The 6,297-nt window shown below is 40.2% G+C and overlaps 1 non-coding gene across 1 annotated transcript; it reads right to left on the reverse strand.

Moving 5' to 3' along the window:
• Positions 1–428: 428 nt before the first annotated feature.
• On the reverse strand, positions 429–536 carry LOC148577331 (small nucleolar RNA R71). The gene has a single exon (XR_015904434.1). It is a non-coding gene; the product is annotated as a small nucleolar RNA R71 (small nucleolar RNA).
• Positions 537–6,297: the final 5,761 nt, after the last annotated feature.

Below are 6,297 nucleotides of genomic sequence, written 5' to 3' on the forward strand. Positions count from 1 at the left end.
ACCTTACAGAAATTTTCGAACAGGAAGAGGAGATGGCAGCCAAAAATAATAATAATACAAGGAGGATGCTTGGTGACTTTACTACACCTAATTCCAATTTACATGGAAGAAGCATCTCCATCCCTACCATTGGAGCAAACAATTTTGAGCTTAAACCTCAATTAGTTTCTCTGATGCAACAAAACTGCAAGTTTCATAGACTTCCATTTGAAGATCCTTTTCAGTTCTTAACTGAATTCTTGCAGATCTGTGATACTGTTAAGACTAATGGAGTAGATCCTGAAGTCTACAGGCTCATGCTTTTCCCTTTTGCTGTAAGAGACAGAGCTAGAATATGGTTGGATTCTCAACCTAAAGATAGCCTGAACTCTTGGGATAAGCTGGTCAAGGCTTTCTTAGCCAAGTTCTTTCCTCCTCAAAAGCTGAGTAAGCTTAGAGTGGATGTTCAAACCTTCAGACAGAAAGAAGGTGAATCCCTCTATGAAGCTTGGGAGAGATACAAGGAACTGACCAAAAAGTGTCCTTCTGACATGCTTTTAGAATTGACCATCCTGGATATATTCTGTGATGGTCTGTCTGAATTAGCTAAGATGTCATTGGATACTTCTGCAGGTGGATCCATTCACCTAAAGAAAACGCCTGTAGAAGCTCAAGAACTCATTGACATGGTTGCTAATAACCAGTTCTTGTACACTTCTGAGAGGAATCCTGTGAGTAATGGGACACCTTAGAAGAAGAGTGTTCTTGAAATTGATACTCTGAATGCCATATTGGCTCATAATAAAATATTGACTCAGCAAGTCAATATGATTTCTCAGAGTCTGAATGGAATGCAAGCTGCATCCAACAGTACTCAAGATGCATCTTCTGAAGAAGAAGCTTATGATCCTGAGAACCCTGGAATAGCAGAAGTAAATTACATGGGTGAACCATATGGAAACACCTATAATCCCTCATGGAGAAATCACCCAAATCTCTCATGGAAGGATCAAAAGCCTCAACAAGGCTTTAATAATGGTGGAAGAAACAGGTTTAGCAATAGCAAGCCTTTTCCATCATCCACTCAGCAACAGACAGAGAATTCTGAGCAGAATCCATCTAGCTTAGCAAATTTAGTCTCTGATCTATCTAAGACCACTGTTTGTTTCATGAATGAAACAAGGTCCTCCATTAGAAATTTGGAGGCACAAGTGGGCCAGCTGAGTAAAAGGATCACTAAAACCCCTCCTAGTGCTCTCCCAAGCAATATAGAAGAAAATCCAAAAGCAGAGTGCAAGGCCATTGAATTAATTACCATGGCCGAACCGGTAAGGGAGGTTGAGGACGTGAATCCCAGTGAGGAAGACCTCCTGGGACGTCCAGTGATCAATAAGGAGTTTCCCTCTGAGGAACCAAAGGAATCTGAGACTCATCTAGAGACCATAGAGATTCCATTGAACCTCCTTATGCCATTCATTAGTTCTAATGAGTGTTCTTCTTCTAAAGAGAATGAGGATGTCACTAAAGAACAAGTTGCCAAGTTCCTTGGTGCAATCATGAAGCTGAATGCCAATTTATTTGGTAATGAGACTTGGGAAGATGAACCTCCCCTGTTCACCAATGAACTAAATGCATTGGATCAACTGAGATTGTCTCAGAAGAAACAGGATCCTGGAAAGTTCCTAATACCTTGTACCATAGGCACCATGACCTTTGAGAAGGCTCTATGTGACCTTGGGTCAGGAATAAACCTCATGCCACTCTCTGTAATGGAGAAACTTGGAATTTTTGAGGTACAAGCTGCTAAAATCTCATTAGAGATGGCAGACAATTCCAGAAAACAGGCTTATGGACAAGTAGAGGACATATTAGTAAAGGTTAAAGGCCTTTACATCCCTGCTGATTTCATAATCCTAGATACTGGAAAGGATGAGGATGAATCCATCATCCTTGGAAGACCCTTCCTAGCCACAGCAAGAGCTGTGATTGATGTTAACAGAGGTGAACTAGTCTTTCAATTGAATGAGGACTCCCTTGAGTTTAAAAATCAAGGACATCCTTCTGTAAACATGGAAAAGAGGCACAGTAAGCTTCTTTCAAAACAGAGTCAACCAGAGCCCCCACAGTCAAACTCTAAGTTTGGTGTTGGGAGGCCACAACCAAACTCTAAGTTTGGTGTTGAACTCCCATATCCAAACTCTAAGTTTGGTGTTGGGAAGTCTCAACAATACTCTGAACATCTGTGAGGCTCCATGAGAGCCCACTGTCAAGCTATTGACATTAAAGAAGCGCTTGTTGGGAGGCAACCCAATTTTTATTTATCTAATTTTATTTTTATTTTATTGTTTTTTCATGTCTTCTTAGGTTCATGATCATGTGGAGTCACAAAATAAATATAAAAATTGAAAACGAAATCAAAAACAGCAGAAGAAAAATCACACCGTGGAGGAGGATCTTACTGGCGTTTAAACGCCAGTAAGGAGCATCTGTCTGGCGTTCAACGCCAGAACAGAGCATGTTTCTGGCGTTGAACGCCAGAAACAAGCAGCATCCTGGCGTTCAGACGCCTGAAATGCACAGTGAGGAAAGCTGGCACTGAACGCCAGAAACAAGCATCTGGCTGGCGTTCAACGCCAGAAATATGCTGCATCTGGGCGCTAAATGCCCAGAACAAGCATCAATTCGGCGTTTAAACGCCAGAATTGCATGCAAAGGCATTTTACATGCCTAATGGGTGCAGGGATGTAAATCCTTGACACCTCAGGATCTGTGGACACCACAGGATCATCTCAGGATCTGTGAATCTCATAGGATTTCCACCCACCTCACCCTCTCTCTCTCCATTCATGGTCATCCCTTCTGTTTTCCATCCACCACTCACATCCATACACACATCCCTCCATCTCCCCCATATCTTCTTCTTCTTCTTCTATTCTTTCTTCTTTTGCTCAAAGGCGAGCAACATTCTAAGTTTGGTGTGGTAAAAGCATAAGGTAAAAGCATAAGCTTTTTGCTTTTCCATAACCATTGATGGCACCCAAGGCCAGAGAAACCTCAAAAAAAAAAAGAGAGAAGAGAAAAGTGAAGACAAAAGCTTCCACCTCCAAGTCATGGGAGATGGAGAGATTCATGTAAAGGATCTATAGCTCAGTGGTAGAACATTTGACTGCAAATCAAGAGATCCCTCAGATACCTCAGGGGATACATTTTCCCCCACACAATTATTGGGAGCAACTAAGGATAGGAGCACCAAAATCACTAGGGATCAAGCAACAGAGACAAGGAGGAGACATAGAAGAGCTCAAGGACATCATTGGTTCCTCAAGGAGAAAACGCCACCATCACTAAGGTGGACTCATTCCTTGTTCTTAAACTTTCTGTTTTTTCGTTTTCTTATGTTAAATGTTTATCTATGTTTGTGTCTTTATTACATGATCATTAGTGTTTAAGTGTCTATGCCTTAAAGTAGTGAATATGAATCCATCACCTTTCTAAAATGAAAAATGTTTTAATTCAAAAGAACAAGAAGTACATGAGTTTCGAATTTATCCTTGAACTTAGTTTAATTATATTGATGTGGTGACAATACTTTTTGTTTTCTGAATGAATGCTTAAACAGTGCATATGTCTTTTGAAGTTGTTGTTTATGAATGTTAAATATGTTGGCTCTTGAAAGAATGATGACAAGGAGACATGTTATTTGATAATCTGAAAAATCATAAAAATGATTCTTGAAGCAAGAAAAAGCAGTAAAGAACAAAGCTTGCAGAAAAAAAAAAGAGAAAATAGAAAAAAATAGCGAAACAAAAGAAAAAGAAAAAGCAAGCAGAAAAAGCCAAAATCTCTTAGAACCAAAAGGCAAGAGCAAAAAGCCAATAACTTTTAAAACCAAAAGGCAAGGGTAAATAAAAAGGATCCCAAGGCTTTGAGCATCAGTGGATAGGAGGGCCTAAAGGAATAAAATCCTGGCCTAAGCGGCTAAACCAAGCTGTCCCTAACCATGTGCTTGTGGCGTGAAGGTGTCAAGTGAAAACTTGAGACTGAGCGGTTAAAGTCAAGGTCCAAAAGCAAAATAAGAGTGTGCTTAAGAACCCTGGACACCTCTAATTGGGGACTTTAGTAAAGCTGAGTCACAATCTGAAAAGGTTCACCCAATTATGTGTCTGTGGCATTTATGTATCCGGTGGTAATACTGGAAAACAAAGTGCTTAGGGCCACGGCCAAGACTCATAAAGTAGCTGTGTTCAAGAATCAACATACTGAACTAGGAGAATCAATAACACTATCTGAACTCTGAGTTCCTATAGATGCCAATCATTCTGAACTTCAATGGATAAAGTGAGATGCCAAAACTATTCAAGAGGCAAAAAGCTACAAGTCCCGCTCATCTGATTGGAGCTATGTTTCATTGATAGTTTGGAATTTATAGTATATTCTCTTCTTTTTATCCTATTTGATTTTCAGTTGCTTGGGGACAAGCAACAATTTAAGTTTGGTGTTGTGATGAGCGGATAATTTATACGCTTTTTGGCATTGTTTTTAGTATGTTTTTAGCAGAATCTAGTTACTTTTAGGGATGTTTTCATTAGTTTTTATGTTAAATTCACATTTCTGGACTTTACTATGAGTTTGTGTGTTTTTCTGTGATTTCAGGTATTTTCTGACTGAAATTGAGGGACTTGAGCAAAAATCAGATTCAGAGGTTGAAGAAGGACTGCTGATGCTGTTGGATTCTAACCTCCCTGCACTCAAAGTGGATTTTCTGGAGCTACAGAACTCAAAATAGCGCGCTTCTAATTGCGTTGGAAAGTAGACATCCAGGGCTTTCCAGAAATATATAATAGTTCATACTTTGGCCGAGTTTAGATGACGTAAAAGGGCGTTGAACGCCAGTTCTATGCTGCAGTCTGGAGTTAAACGCCAGAAACACGTCACGAACCAGAGTTGAACGCCAGAAACACGTTACAAACTGGCGTTCAACTCCAAGAAGGACCTCCGCACATGTAAGATTCAAGCTCAGCCCAAGCACACACCGAGTGGGCCCCGGAAGTGGATTTATGCATCAATTACTTACTTCTGTAAACCCTAGTAGCTAGTTTAGTATAAATAGGACTTTTTACTATTGTATTTTCATCTTTGGATCATCCCAGATTGTATTTTTGATCCTGTGATCACGTTTTGGGGGCTGGCCTCTCGGCCATGCCTGAACCTTCATCACTTATGTATTTTCAACGGTAGAGTTTCTACACTCCATAGATTAAGGTGTGGAGCTCTGCTATTCCTCATGAATTAATGCAAAGTACTACTGTTTTCTATTTAATTCAACTTATTCCCCTTCTAAGATATCCATTCGCACCCAAGAACATGATAAATGTGATGATTATATGACGCTCATCATCATTCTCACTTATGAACGCGTGCCTGACAAACACTTCCGTTCTACATGCAACGAAGCTAGAATGAGTATCTCTTAGATATCTAATACAGGGGACCGAGTCCGAGTTATTAGTATCTTCATGGTATATGTTAGAACCCATGGATGCCTATTCCTGAGATCCGGAAAGTCTAAACCTTGTCTGTGGTATTCCGAGTAGGATCCGGGAAGGGATGGCTGTGACGAACTTCAAACTCGCGAGTGCTGGGTGTAGTGACAGACGCAAAAGGATAGTAAATCCTATTCTAGTATGATCGAGAACCTCCAGATGATTAGCCATGCCATGATAGAGCATTTGGACCATTATCACAGAGAGGATGGGATGTAGCCATTGACAACAGTGATGCCCTTACAGAAAGCTTGCCATGGAAAGGAGTAAGACTGATTGGATGAAGACAGCAGGAAAGCAGAAGTTCAGAAGAACGAAAGCATCTCTATACGCTTATTTGAAATTCTCACCAATGAATTACATAAGTGTTTCTATCTTTATTTTCTATTTATTTATTATTTATTTTCGAAAACTCCATAACCATTTGATATCCGCCTGACTGAGATTTACAAGGTGACCATAGCTTGCTTCATACCAACAATCTCCGTGGGATCGACCTTTACTCACGTAAGGTTTTATTACTTGGACGACCCAGTGTACTTGCTGGTTAGTTGTGCGAAGTTGTGAAGTTATGCTTGGACCATGGTATTGTGCACCAGTTATTGGCGCCATTGCCAGGGAGAGAACGAACAACAAATTTTACAACCTCAGAGTAACAATTTCGCATACTAAGGCACAATTGAATCAGACAAAACATCAGTTATCAAAGCAGATAACAGAAGAGTGCCAGGCAGTTCAATTAAGAAGTGGGAAAATATTAAATACCTCGCTTCAG

This window comes from Arachis ipaensis, chromosome B1, assembly GCF_059453495.1.
Source record: "Arachis ipaensis isolate K30076 ecotype BB chromosome B1, ASM5945349v1, whole genome shotgun sequence".
NCBI classification, from domain to species: domain Eukaryota; kingdom Viridiplantae; phylum Streptophyta; class Magnoliopsida; order Fabales; family Fabaceae; genus Arachis; species Arachis ipaensis.